General features: G+C 43.5%; 1 protein-coding gene across 1 annotated transcript in view; it reads right to left on the bottom strand.

The window, feature by feature from the left end:
• CAMK4 (calcium/calmodulin dependent protein kinase IV) overlaps nt 1–14,470 on the bottom strand; it is a 270,420-nt gene extending 255,950 nt beyond the window's left edge. Inside the window, exon 1 of the mRNA XM_077861519.1 lies at nt 14,208–14,470. The gene's annotated coding sequence lies outside the window, so the exon portion shown is untranslated. The remainder of the gene's footprint in view (nt 1–14,207) is intronic.
• Between the last annotated feature and the right edge of the window lie 144 nt (nt 14,471–14,614).

Consider the following 14,614-nt stretch of genomic DNA (forward strand, 5'->3'; position numbering starts at 1 on the left):
CAGAAACAGTCAAAGAGCCAAGCTATTTCATCTTTAAATAGATACCAGGCTATTACTGTTCCCTCAGAATCTTTTTCCTAAAAATAATTGTGATTCTCTGAGTACTAGGAATAGGCAGTTGACAGAACAAGTTCCATTACAAAATGGCATAAAATGGTTTTGTGTCCCAGTTCCACCTATCTTTAGTCAAAGTGACTAGATACATTTTTAGATGAAGAGCTCCATGGCTTCCAGCCATGGCTAAGAGATAGACAAATGCTCTGTTCTATGTTGATGGCATAGAAACGCAGTGTAGTTTCAAGAAGAAACAGAACAATTTTTGTTAGAAGAGTTAAATATTAATGATTGACAATAAAACCATAATCTATATCACATGCTTCTTACTATTCATGTGGGCCATAAAAGCAGAACCTAACACCTACATAAACACACACGATGGTCCAGGCAGTAGCTTCATAAAACAGGTCAATTTAACAATCTGAAGGCACATTTTGCGACTTACTCATCTAAAAGGTAAAGATTTCTGTCAAAAATCAACCACTATACAGATGCTGTCTTAGTCAATTCTATAAAAGAATACCACAGCTGGGTGACTTAAACAACAGATACTCATTTCTCATCGTTCTGGAGGTGGGGAAGTCCAAGATCAAGGCTACAGCAGATCTGGTATTTGGTGAAGGACCTCTTCTTTTGCAAATGGTTGTTTTCTTTTATCCTCGAAGAGCAGAGAGCAGAGAAAGGGGGAAGCAAGCTCTCCTGTCTTTCTAAGAAGGGATCCATTCTTCAGACCTAATTGTCTCCCAAAGACTCCACTTCCTAATACTATCACACTGGGGGGCAGGGGAGGTGTCAGGATTTTAATGCATGAATTCAGGGAAACACAAAAACATTCAGTCTATAACAAATGCTGTAGAATATGAACAAGTTTTAGTAATGTTTGTGGAAGGAAAGGTGCCCAGTTAGTGACAACTGCCTTCAGTGGGCCACATTCCAGGCCAGAGTGTTTTCTCCTATTTTTTATTTATAGAAAGAATACCTGTCTTTTAGGATTTGTGGTATCTTTTTTTTTTAAGATTTTATTTATTTATTAATGATAGAGAGAGAGAGAGAGAGAGAGAGGCAGAGACACAGGCAGAGGGAGAAGCAGGCTCCATGCCGGAAGCCCGACATGGGACTCGATCCCGGGACTCCAGGATCATGCCCTGGGCCAAAGGCAGGCGCCGAACCGCTGAGCCACCCAGGGATCCCCGGATTTGTGGTATCTTGATAAAGAATAACTGTTAAAGAAGAAAAAGTATCCAGACTTGGAAATAAGGCAATAAGATTACTTCATCTCTTTTTAAAGTCATACTAAGTCATTGTCTAAAGAAGCTACACTGTCAACAATGGTCATCTGATGACATAAGGGAAAATATTTTGACTTTTGATTAAGGCCTCAATTCTGTAAAATTGTTGACTTTAATAAGATAGATAAGTAGTAACTTTTTTTGTCCAGTAGAGATGAAAGTAATTTCTTTAAGAAGAAAAAAAAAGATACCCCAGAGTTTGAAGTTAAGTGCTCTGTAAAACATTAACTAGTTTTATATCTAACTTAGGAATTGATTTTAGCAGTCTTTCTTTTACTTTCTTTCAATCTCTTATATTCTCTTTGAACCAGCTTTACCTTCCTGATAATTCCATCATTAATGAGTGAATAACATATCTCTTATATGTGCTCATCACATATTTTTATGAGCTATACTTTCAATGTTTTAAAATTATACTTTATCATACTCCACTTTCCCACCCTAATGCAAGTTAAATTAGGAAAAAGATAACATTTTAGGAAAGATAGTCGTATACCTCAAGATAATATATTCAATATACCTACTTTCTTCACAGGAAAAATTGACTGGAGAATATGGCATTAGAACTGGAACCAAACGGTCCTGCCAATATTTTTCCCTTGAATTAAACTCACTTGCTGGGCAGCCCGGGTGGCTCAGTGGTTGGACGCTGCCTTCAGCCCAGGGCCTGATCCTAGAGACTTGGGATCGAGTCCCACGTCAGGCTCCCTGCGTGGAGCCTGCTTCTCCCTCTGCCTGTGTCTCTGCCTCTCTCTTTCTCTGTCTCTCTGTCTCTCATGAATGAATAAGTGAAATCTTTAAAAAACAAAAACAAAAACTCACTTGCTCACCAATTCCTAGCAGAACAGACAGCTTCAGCCCTTCCACTACCTCCACTCTCCAGAGGCAGGCTGCACTAAGCTTTGCAAAATTCTTTCTCCCTGGACAGGAGTTAGTGAGTTGGAGGAGAAAGGCCAGGAATGAAGATTAAGTGTCAGGTCACTGCTGCCACAGTTCAGCAGATCTGATCATCCTACTCCCAGGTATACATGGAGTCACCTTCCAGTCTGAAGAAAAGCACAAGCTTGGTTTTTGCCATAATAGATGTAATGATTGTTACCTATACATTTAGTATCTTCAACAAATACCAAACAATAACATGGAATCCATTTATACCGGGCCCTCACAAGAGGCCTCAATCAATTTATATAATGTCAAAAGAAGTACATTTTATTCAACAGTAACCTCTATTAAAACTCAGAGACGATACTCAAACATGTCAAATGAATAAATGACTGAATGAACACAAGAATTAAGCATAGGATATACTTCCAGCATTATTAGAGAAAGGAAGCTGAATTTTTTGAACAAGCAAAGCAGAGAGTTTAATCAGAGTCTCGCACGTCTCTGTACCAGGATAGCTAATGAAGTCGTTTCTTGAAAGAATGGTGTCTCTATCAGTTTAGGATTAAAAATAACATCTGGAGGATACGGATTTGGCTCTTCCTTTTGCTTCTGAATTTCACCCAAATTATACCAAATCAATCAGAACAAATATCACTTAAGGTCCTTTAATAAAGGAGATGCCACATGTTCCCTTGGAAAAGAATTCCAGGTCCCTCAAACCTTACAGTTGAAATTTTGGGGGAGTCTATTTGAAATCCCCTTTGCTCCAAAAACAAATCCAGTCCTACTTTCTGTTCAATAAAGAAATAAATTTTAGTTAAGGAAGCTTCCTCTTTGCAAAATATATACTCTCCTTTCATAATTTTACATGAAGTCTACTCCAATTAGAGAATCTGAATCTTTGATGTACCTGGGTGGCCCAGTTAAGCATCTGCCTTCAGCTCAGGTCATGATCCCAGGGTCCTGGTATGGAGGCCCGGGTCTTCAGGTTCCCTGCTCAGCAGAGGGTCAGCTTCACCCTCTGCCCCTCCCCCTGCTCATGCTTTCTCAAATAAATAGAATCTTAAAAAAAAAATCTGAATCTAAAAAAAAAAAAAAAGAAAGAAAAGGAAATTTAAACAATCCAAAACTTAGAAACAACCAAAATGTCTATAAACAAAGAAATAAATTATAGTAAATTCATATAAAGGAAGACTAAATAGCAATAAAAAATTGTGTGATATATACAAAAACATGGATGAACCTCAAGACACTATGTTGAGTGAAAGAAGCTGGACACAAATTAAACAATGTATGGTTCCATATATATGAAATCCAAGAACAGGCAACACTACTCTGCGGTTACAAAAATCAAAACAGCAGTTGTTTCTGAGATCTGTGTGTGGAAGAAAGGGGAACTGACTGGCAAGGGACAAGAGGGAGCATTCTGGGTGATAGAACTGTTTTATTTTTATTTTTTTAAGATTTTATTCTTTTATTTGATAGAGAACACAAAGCGGGGCAGTGGCAGACAGAGAGGGAGAAGCATCTATCCGAGGACCATCATGACCTGAGCTGAAGGCAGACAGTTAGCCGACTGAGCCACCCAGGCACCTCTTACATCTTGTTTTAATAGATTCATGATGTACACCTGAACTGAGCATTTAATATCTGTACATTTACATATATGCAAATTAAATTCCAAGAAGAAAACTTAGTAGAGAAAGGGCTATCAGATATTACCAACAGCCTTGCTAGCACTTTCCATCAATCAAGGACCCTGAAGTTTCAATTGACTTCTTGAAATCTAAGATTATAGCTAAATAATCAGTTTCTGGCTGGCTACAGTTTTTCTCCTCTGGAAGTAGTGAGGTTCACCAGAAGAGTAGGTGAGTCAGGAAGTCAGTTTCCAAATAATTCCATACTCCTAAGTATGCTGGGCTCTGAAGAAAATCAAAACCAGTGATTAATGAGATGTGCCCTTGATTAATTAGCCAGGTTGTTTTTCAGATCTACTTCCCAAACTGGTCTGGAGGGCAATTGGATATGAACTTTTCACAGCTATTCCTATCAAGGTACCAGATCAGTGAGAAGATTCTCCAGTTGATAAGAAAATTAATAGGTTACTTTTTTTTTATTTGTGCAAGTACAGATCAATTCCCAAGGTGGAGAAAAGGAGCTTTCTAGTAACTAATTAATCCCAGCCAGGACACCCCAGAATTTATGGGATGTACAAAAATATTCCTGTTTAATATTAATGACACTGTGCCAGTTTCCTTAAGTAGAATAGGCTTTGGAGACAAAGACTGTCTACCACCAACTAAAGAGTGATCTTTGCCAAACTTCCTCAAATGACTTCACTTCTCAGAGGTAAAGGGAAAATTAAGTACAATGATTTGAGATCATCAAGGGATGTTAATAAGTATAAATCCTGGATGACACTCTCTTTCTCAGAAATCTGCATACCAGACACGTATGTGGAAAAATGGCTTTCATATACTTTTGAAGAAAACACTGACACATAAATGAGTCTTCAGTAAGTGATCCCACAATTCCATCAGGCTACTTGCTTCTGTGCTATCATAATTACTACAGAAAATGTCAAAATATTTGTAAGCATTAGGAAAGAGAGCCAATCATTTGGATGATTCTTAATTACTTAGCGTTTTTTTTCTCCCCTTTTAACTTTAGAACGTTATGACTCTTGATTGAATATGGCCCTTCTGAAGCACAGAAGGGGAGAAGGGGAGGGTTGGAACTGCTTACCCAGTGTGTCCCTGGTGCTACAGCAAGGGCAGAGAAATATGTAAGGGGACTGTCAGAGGAGAAAATGGGACATGGTAGCAGATTTGAGACACTTTTAAAATGATAGATTCCGGGCAGCCCGGGTGGCTCAGCAGTTTAGCGCCGCCTTCGGCCCAGGGCATGATCCTGGAGTCCTGGGATCGAGTCCCACATTGGGCTCCCTGCATGGAGCCTGCTTCTCCCTCTACCTGTGTGTCTGTCTGCCTGCCTCTGTGTGTGTGTGTGTGTGTGTGTGTGTGTGTGTGTCTCATGAATTAGTAAATCAAATCAAATCAAATGATAAATTCCTAGACTGAATTAACTACTAGCTCCTGTCTGAGCTTTTATACACAGAAGAGCTTGAGGTCTCTGAACATGATGAGCCTCCACTCTGGTATCAATCAAAGCCACGAACATTATGTATACATCACTCTGGATGAATTAAATAGCTAAAGAAATGCTCAGGGGCTACTGCATCTACACCCAGACAGGAATTCCCTTGGGCTTAATCTATCTTGGCTAATTAGTATGCTAAGCATTTTACCCAGACAACATATATCAATTTTAATTAGTTTCACCACTCAAGAGCAATGATTCTTAGAATGGATAAAGATGGAAATAGGGTGCTTGGGTGGCTCATTTGGTTAAGTGTCTGCCTTCAGCTCAGGTCATGATTCTAGAATCCTGGGATCGAGTCCTGCTCGACAGGGAGCCTGCTTCCCTCTCCCTCTGCCTGTCAATCCCCCTGCTTGTGCTCTCTCAGTCATATAAATAAGTAAAATCTTTAAGAAAATAAAGATAAAAAAAAAGAAAATAAAGATAGAAGTATTTGTGTCTCATGTGAGTGTCACTTAAAAGCATCCATGGCAGAGGCAGCTTTCAATAATTAGATGGACAAGAAGATACATTCTGTGGATGTCAATCCGACTCCTGCCTCCATCACACGGGTGTTTCTTTAAAGCGCCCCGTGTACAAAGGGATCACGGTAGCATGAAGAGAGGCAGTATATAGGCTTAAAAAATACACAGGCCGATCTGTGTACTGTTACTGCTGAGTGCTCTGCTTGCACACAAGAAGACTCCTGCTGGGTGCCTGTATGCCAGCACTTCCTGGGAGAACAGCAGACACCTGGGGACAGAGGGATTACACCCGACCTCTTCCATCATAGAGGACACAGCATTTTGTCCTCCACAGGGTAGACTGATATTCTGAATATGCACTTGTGCTCCCTGCCTTTAAAATCTCTGCCAGCACCGCCCGTATGGACCTATGGATGTCATATTCACCACCATGGTATTGCCAGAATGCGATTTTGGATCAAGAAACTCATGTCATGGTGATCAAGGTGCATTAATGGGCTCATGCTTATGGAATTCACTGGTCTTACATGACCCTGAAACTACAGGGAGAAAAGGGACTTGATAGACCGACAGAGCAGCTTACTGAAGTCTCAGTTATGATGCCAGCTGAGAAACAATATCCTGAAAGGATAGGTAATACCTTATAGAAGACAGTATATGTCTTGATTCAAACCCAACACATGGTGCTGTTTCTCCCATAGCTAGAATGTTTGAATCTGAAAACTAAGTGGTAGAGCAGGTGTGACTAATCTAGGACATTTAATAACCTTCTCAGCATTCCTGCTTCCCTTCCCCTCTGGTGTGAGCTGTTCTTGGTTCCTAATGGAGAAATAGTATCTTTGTCAGAGAACAAATCAAAGGTTCCATGACTTGGGAGTGGAGATTCCACTTATCTTTTGGGCTCCTTGCACCACTGAACAAATAGACAAAGGGAGAAAAAGAAGATGCTCTACTGTCTAGGTGACTTCTCCTGATGACCACGGGGAAAGTGTTGCTATTTCCCTGGGGGTAGGAAGGCTGGCATTCTCTCCAGTGTCCTGTCAGTCTTCAGTGATAAGAGGTTGCTGAAGGGAGGCTGCAAAGCTAGTGTGGGAAGAAGACACTCCCCCTCTTTTTTATTTTAGATTTTTATTTGAGAGAGAGCACAAGCAGAGGGGGAGGGGCAAAAGGAGAGGGAGAGGGAGAGGGAGAAGCAGGCTCCCTGTGGAGCAGGGCATCCGATGATGTGGGGCTCCATCCCAGGACCCGGAGATCATGACCTGAGCCGAAGGCAGACACTTCACCCAATGAGCCACCCAGGCGTCCTAAGACATTCCTTTCTTGTTTGCTTCCTGTTCCAGCCAGCAGTCCCCCAGCTGCACTTCTTTAATCCAGACCAGTAATTCATTCCATAGGCAATGGTTGGTTCTTGTTTGCATATCTTCTAGACTAGGACCTCATAGCATTCACTCAGAGGCACCAGCACCAGTTGGCCAATGCTACCAATGGCTGATCTGAGAGGCGGTTCCATCTCAGCGTGGCACCTCCTCCAAGTTCCTAAGGCACAGGTACCAGCCAGGCAGCACCACTATCCTCAAGGTTCTGAATTCCAGACTCATGCGGCAATAGCAGCATTTGGCCAGGAAGCCTGCCTCTCTTCTCTGCTTCCTGGGATAGTGTATTTTTTATTACTTTTACTTTCATAATTTCTCCTTGGCTTATATTAATATTGATCTAAGAGTTTGGTACGGAGGCCATAGCCCATCGGGAGAAAGGAGGAAGATGAGGTAAAAGAGAGGCCACTGCTTCTAGAGCGAGCCTAAGACTCTGGCAGGCCTAATGAAAGCTCTGGGATCCTTGCAGCTTTGCAATGGCAGGTCTGATTTGGTCTGCTTTGGGAATTCACTTTCCTCTCTCTGACATTCAACTCAATTACCTGGAGGAGACACTCACTGAGGAGGTACCCAAGCCATCTTGCCCATCAGTACTGGGGATTTACAGATGAGTAAGAGCCCAGCTCTGTCTGTCCCCCAAGTGACCTGGCAGGGACAAACTTCTCCCATGCGAGACTGCAGGAGACAGGACATGTTCAAGAAAACAACTATGCAGTGTTTTTCAATGTCTGTCACACACTGGCAAAGTGCCAATATACATGCAGCACACTCATGTCACGTATAGTGACAGGTCCACTTAAAGTTGGAGGAGATGTGCCTAGGGGCATTCCAGATCCCAGCACATACTCAGAGACCATTTGCTGAATTACCAGTGGGTCTTGGCACACAGAAGTTGAAAACCTATGCATTATTTTACATGAACACACACACATATACTATGAAGTGTAAAAAATGCAATTTCCAAAAAGCTAGGCCAAATTTTTTCAGACATATGACCCCCAGGATACAGATTTATTCTTAACCCTGGGGATACTTCGCAGGACACCATCTAAGAACGAGAGTCAAACAAACCCCCTCGGACATATATATAGCACACGGGGTGCCCAAGAGATATGCACTCCCACGTGGATGATGAAAAAGGCTCTGTGGTGGATGTGGCATTTTCCAAGAATCCTGGGGAGCAGTGCATTTTTTTTAATTTATTTTTTATTTTTATTTATGATAGGCACACAGTGAGAGAGAGAGAGAGAGAGAGAGAGAGGCAGAGACACAGGCAGAGGGAGAAGCAGGCTCCATGCACCGGGAGCCCGACGTGGGACTCGATCCCGGGTCTCCAGGATCGCGCCCTGGGCCAAAGGCAGGCGCTAAACCGCTGCGCCACCCAGGGATCCCCATTTTTTAAACCCTCACTTCAAAGCTGCAAAGACTCTGGAGCTTCCATCAGGCCTGCTGTCAGGTGAGGCTCATTCCAGAAGCAAAATCTTCTCCTTTCATACTTGGAAACTGGCAGAGAGGACATTGTGAACACAAGCCAAAGCATGGGCATGGGAAAGCCACAGGAAGAGCTGGAAATTTCCAGCAAGCAGTGCAAGTGTCTGTAGATCAGCACGTGTTGAGGAGAGAAACTGGCTGAGCGCGGCTGGACTGTAGAAGGCAGAGGACAGGCCAGGATTGTGCTGAACTCTGGACGCGAGTGGCAAACGAGGCAACCATAGCGCTGGGAAGTGGACCACACAGAGTCAGGGAATACAGATACATGCACACCCAAGGGGCAGGGCTGTGCAGCCGGAGCAGTGAGGAGGGGGACCCCTCTGTATGCAGTCTCTTGACCCATGATCTCTTCCTCTCCCTGCTTTCCCGATATCCCTTCACTTCGTCACCTCAGAGGCACCTTGTAGAATAAACGGTCAGGGAGGCTAGTCAGGACATCAGGTTTGCAGTGGCCACCACCACTCATTCCTGCGGAGCACAAACCCTTGGCTGGGGAGCAGACTGAAGCCTTAAACTTGAGAAAAGTGTGGAGTACAGACCTTTTTTACAGGACTCTAACTAGCAATTCAGTTTTCCACAATTACTTTGTCACTGAAAAGGTGCCAAATGATAGTTTTTAAGGAGGCAGTTTGGCGGTTATTGTTTTTTAAGGAGGAAGAAGGAAGACTTGTATTTTTAAGTTGCTGTAGTTTAATAAAAAAAAAAGTACAAAGTACTCTACGTTATTTACATTTGATTTCTTCAGGATTCATTTAAAAATGCAGCATTGTTGCTAGAAAGTGATGCCACATGTTTTCTCTCCTTAAAACATAGCATTTCCTGGTCTGTCATTTCTTTAATGGAAATTAAAATTTATAGATATGTCTTTATTTTTAAAGGTAAAACTTTTTTCTAAATGTAGTATGTTTTCACATAGATGATCAACTTGAGATATTATTTTATTATTTTTTTTTAAGATTTTATTTATTCCTGAGACACAGAGAGGCAGACACAGGCAGAGGGAGAAGCAGGCTCCTCACAGGGAGCCCGATGAGGGACTTGATCCCAGGACCCCGGCATCACACTCTTGAGCCGAAAGCAGACGCTCAACCACAGAGCCACCCAGGTGTACTGTGAGATAGCTTTTAATTCGGTATAAACTCCTTGAAAATATTCTAAGCCTTCCCTAACACCTTTTTTCTAACATTAGATCATTTAATATTTTTAGATGAGAAAGAGAGATGTACCTAACTGTGCGTACCATCACTTGACTGAAACACCCTTTGAATCTTGAACTTTCACAGGGTGTTGCTATTGACAGATGAGGTGCTGAAAAGAGGGACTCCTCAGCACTTTGCCCACACACCCGGACTAGATCTGAGTGACTTTACTTTCCTGTGCTGAATGAGCATGGGACTCCAGGGATCAGCAGAGGGCACTCTGACCCCGCCATGGTTGTGGCGATGCTATCCTGGGTATCATGGCACATGTTCAAACTCATCAAGCTATATATACTACATGTGTGCAATTATACATTGACAAAGCTTTAAAAAAGAAACTCCAGGGATCCCTGGGTGGCGCAGCGGTTTGGCGCCTGCCTTTGGCCCAGGGCACGATCCTGGAGACCCGGGATCGAATCCCACATCAGGATCCCGGTGCATGGAGCCTGCTTCTCCCTCTGCCTGTGTCTCTGCGCCTCTCTCTCTCTCTCTGTGACTATCATAAATAAATAAAAATTAAAAATAAAATAAAATTAAAAAAAAAAAGAAAAAAGAAACTCCAGGGGATCCCTGGGTGGCTCAGCGGTTTCGCGCGTCGGGCTCCTGGCGTGGATCCTGGCTTCTCCCTCTGCCTGTGTCTCTGCCTCTCTCTATGTTTATCATAAATAAAAACAAATCTTAAAAAAAAATTTTAAAAAGAAACTCCAATTATCCAAGAAGCTACTATTTTCATACTGACTTAATCAGTTGAGTAAGGACCTGAGGGGAATAGGGCAACTGAAAGCAATGAAATCATGTGACACCAGCACCTAAACTGGAGAAAGCCTATAATTTAGGAGGCTACTAAAAAGGTTATAGGAGCAGCTGAGTGGTTCAGTCGATAAAGCATCTGACTTCTGATCTCAGGGTCATGAGTTCAAGCGCAGCATTGGGCTCCATGCTTGGCATGGAGCGTAGTTTCTAAAAAGAGCGAATTTATATAAAACAGCAAGGTCACATTCATACAAGAGACTTTGTCATAAATGTCATCTATAGCTTTAAATCTTCCCTTCTAGATTCTTTACTAAGAGCTGTACTGCTACCAACTCAAGAAGTATTGTGTTTACCACTCATAGCTACTCAGAGATGGTGAGACAGGCTCACAAGGCAGAAAAAAACTGGACTATTTGGACAATTTTAATTCCTCAGCATCTATGCACTTTCATATCATACTAAAATATCTGACCAACTGCTAAATTATACACAAAACAAATATATTTTGTTTAAATAATATTTAACCAATAACTCAGTAAAAATAATCTCCAGTAAACGATGAATAGTGTAAGAGGTTTTTGTTCTTTTTTTTTTTGGTATTATGAACCAAAAGACAGTGTCCACTGCCACTGTAACAGCAATGCCTGCCATTTCTTTCCTTCTAACAGCATCCCAGCTTCATGTTTAGATTGTGTCCATTGCTCTTTCCCTAGCCCTAGGGGCTACACCATGTTTGATCTAAGTTAATCATTCCTCTTTATCAGTGACTTGCCAAATGGTAGCAATGTGAGCCAGGTCTGCCCAGGGATACTTGGCTGGTAGTTGGGGGTTTTTCCAGTTAAAAGAACAAAGTTCATATGGAGAAATAATTTTCTCTTTCCATTTTTTTCCTTCTTGGAAAGGTCTGATGAGGTGTGATGTCTACAGCTGTTGGTAACCATCCTGACCACAAAATAAGATATGAGGAACTAACTTTAATATCTTTTACAAAATCTCATAAAAATGAAAAAGGAAACTAGAAGAAAACCCTATGTCCTTTACAATATTACTGAAAAACTGAACCAATGTGAAAAACTGCCTACGTCTAGACTTCTTAATGTATTAAAAAAAAAAAAATAAGGCTCCTCCATCTGTTAAGACCATGGTTATTGGGGTTTTCTGTTACTTAATCCTGATATCATTTTTTAACTGATAGAGAACTGTTTCTCCTATGGGGAGGGTATATATGCTTTTATTTGTATGAAGGTTAATATTGTATTATTGTTGACATTTAACGTATAGACTAATGGTATGTGTTGGACAGCCAAGCGGAAGATTATGGGAAGACCTACTTTTTGATACCAAATACCTTGTGAACACTCTATGTTTGGAGAATTTCCCACTTAAAATTCCTGCATCCCCAACATAGAACTCAGAACCTCACTCTCTTGGCTTCCTTTGTGACTTGGGTATAGGAGTGATCCTTAGCCTGTTCCCAACTGGATGTACCCTCAGGACAATATGAATTATAAGCCGTTGGTATGGAGGAGGCACTGTGTGTAATCTGTTCCAGGGAGGTAGTGGCCAAGACGACCAGCCTTCAGAGGTACCAGGGATACCCAGCAACCCGGGGCCAGTGCTGCCATACAAGTGCCTTGAGATGATCCAGACACTGTTCTCAGCCACAAAGAAAAATTTTGGAAAGATTACTAATGTTCTCTAATAAATTTGCATACAGCTGAAAATAGCTAAAACTGATTCTAAACACCCAGACTGATGGATCTCTTATTAACAATTTAAACATCTTGATTTATCATTTGTCCTAGCCCAAAGTCAGCCATCTATCTAGTACTAACTGAACTCAACAAACCACTGATCCCAATGGATCTGCAAGTGAATTGGATCGCAAAACCAGAGAGCTGCCCTGGCCCCACTAGCCCTCTCAGGGTCTGAGAGTAATACTGATTCATATTCTGTATCTCAGAACATCGGGGTTTAAGGCATTCTCATAGATGGGCATTAGGTATCGCGTAGCTTATATTACATATATATTAGCACATCTTGGTCAAGTTGTATGTTTCATTCACCAATCATTTAGGGCAGTAATTTTCAATATTTTTGGTCTCAGCATCCCTTCAGTCTTAAAAGTTACTAAGGACTTCACCAAGCTTTGGTTATACAGATTATATCTACTGATATTTCCTATATTTGAAATACTGAGATCATGAGATCACAGAGAGCCAAAAAACTCATGAAACGTTTTCATAATACTTTACTCTCTTATGAAACTTTTTCATAATACTTTTACTGATCCTCTAAAAGAATTTTGAGAACCTCCAGGGAACACTGGCTCACTGTACAAAAACCACGGAATTAGGTATTTATTGAACATCTGTTGTTTGCCCTACATCGAAACGGCCTCTAGCAAATGTGCAGCTCATGCGAAGGAGAGGCGTGAGAATGTGGCTGCCACGCTGGCAGTAGTGGAGGAAACCAGCCACTGTGAAGAGGAGAAAAAAAAAATAGAGATACTTTCGTGTCTGATCTAAATTTATCTCAAGTGCCTCCAGGCAGTGCTATTTGTCTAGGGATTTTGCATATAATAACTTTTTTTAAAAAAAAAGATACTTTGGTTTAAAAAAAAAAAGTCAACATTTTTCTTACAGATTAGTCATTTTTTAAAGACGAAATTGGTTTCCAGTGATACAAAGGTGTGGTGTATCTGTTAGGTGACTGTCATTTCCCAGCAGGAAGGGAAATGGTAATTTCCTGCTTTGCACTCTGGTAAAGGGTAAGGAGATAAGCTAATTGGGATTAAGTCTCCCTTTGACATTTAACTCCTCTGCAATCAAGCGGATTATTTCTGTTTATCGCTGAAGGAAAGTGAAACTCTCCACCTCAATATTCCTCCCGCTTCTTGGGAAACCCCGCCATGCAGGTGAGGATCGCTTCTGCCAAGAGCTGCCCTTCCCACCGCCTCCTGGAGGAGCTCCAGGCTCGGTCCGGCTCCCGGTTACTCAGGGTGCGTCGTCGTCGTCGTCTCGTCGTTGTCTGGTCGTCGGGGCGCCTTCTAAGCTGCAGCTCGCGTCCGCCGGGCGAGGAGGGGGCCTGGGCACCACGCGCTCCATCGAAACGCCGAGGACGGCGCCGGGCGCCCGGGGGGCCGAGACTGCGTGCAGGGGCCGCCCTGGTTCAGGCCGGGGTACCTGCGGGTCTGCGCAGGGGTCGCCTTCCAGAAGGAGCAGCGCCGCCGGAGCCGCGGGATGTACGCACGTGCCAGGATGCGAGCGCGGGCGGGCGGACGGGCGGACGGACGGGTGTGTGCACGTTTCATGAGAAAAATTACATAAAAACTTAAAACCGCCGGAGAATTCTGAAACGGAAATATTAGAAAGCCCAGAGTCTGCGGTTCACGTCATTTCCTGTTTTGTCTGATTTTCCCTGAATCCCGCGATGGAGACTGCGGGGCCTCGGGCTCGCGCCCCGACAGGTAAGGACGAGCACGTGGTCAGCCGCCCGCTTTCCCGCCCGCCCGCCCGCCTCTCGTCCCGCACCCACCTTTCCCCCGGGCCCGCGGCAGCCGCCGTCTTCTCCGCAACCTTCCGGGCCCGCCCGGCTCCCGGCCTCCCGCCGCTTCCACACGCCCGCGGGCCGCGCCTCCATCACCCGAGAGCAAGGGCGCTCGGCCCCGGGGACTCCGCCCGGGGACTCCGGCGGCAGCCACGCGAGGCCTTCCGCGACCGCACGTCGTCTCTTCGGACGCTTGGCTCCTGCTCAGGACTCCCCGGGCAGAACGACAGCGGCCGCCAGCAGCACGCACGCGGCCCCGACCCGCCGCACCCGGGCCTCGCGCCGCCGACGGCACGCCGACGCTCCCAGGCCGCCCGACAGCGCCTGTCCGCACGCCTCACGCACGTCCCTCACGCATGTGCGCACGCATGCGCCCTCGCCCTCACGCACGTCAG

Source organism: Canis aureus, chromosome 2 (genome assembly GCF_053574225.1).
Source record: "Canis aureus isolate CA01 chromosome 2, VMU_Caureus_v.1.0, whole genome shotgun sequence".
NCBI classification, from domain to species: Eukaryota; Metazoa; Chordata; class Mammalia; order Carnivora; family Canidae; genus Canis; species Canis aureus.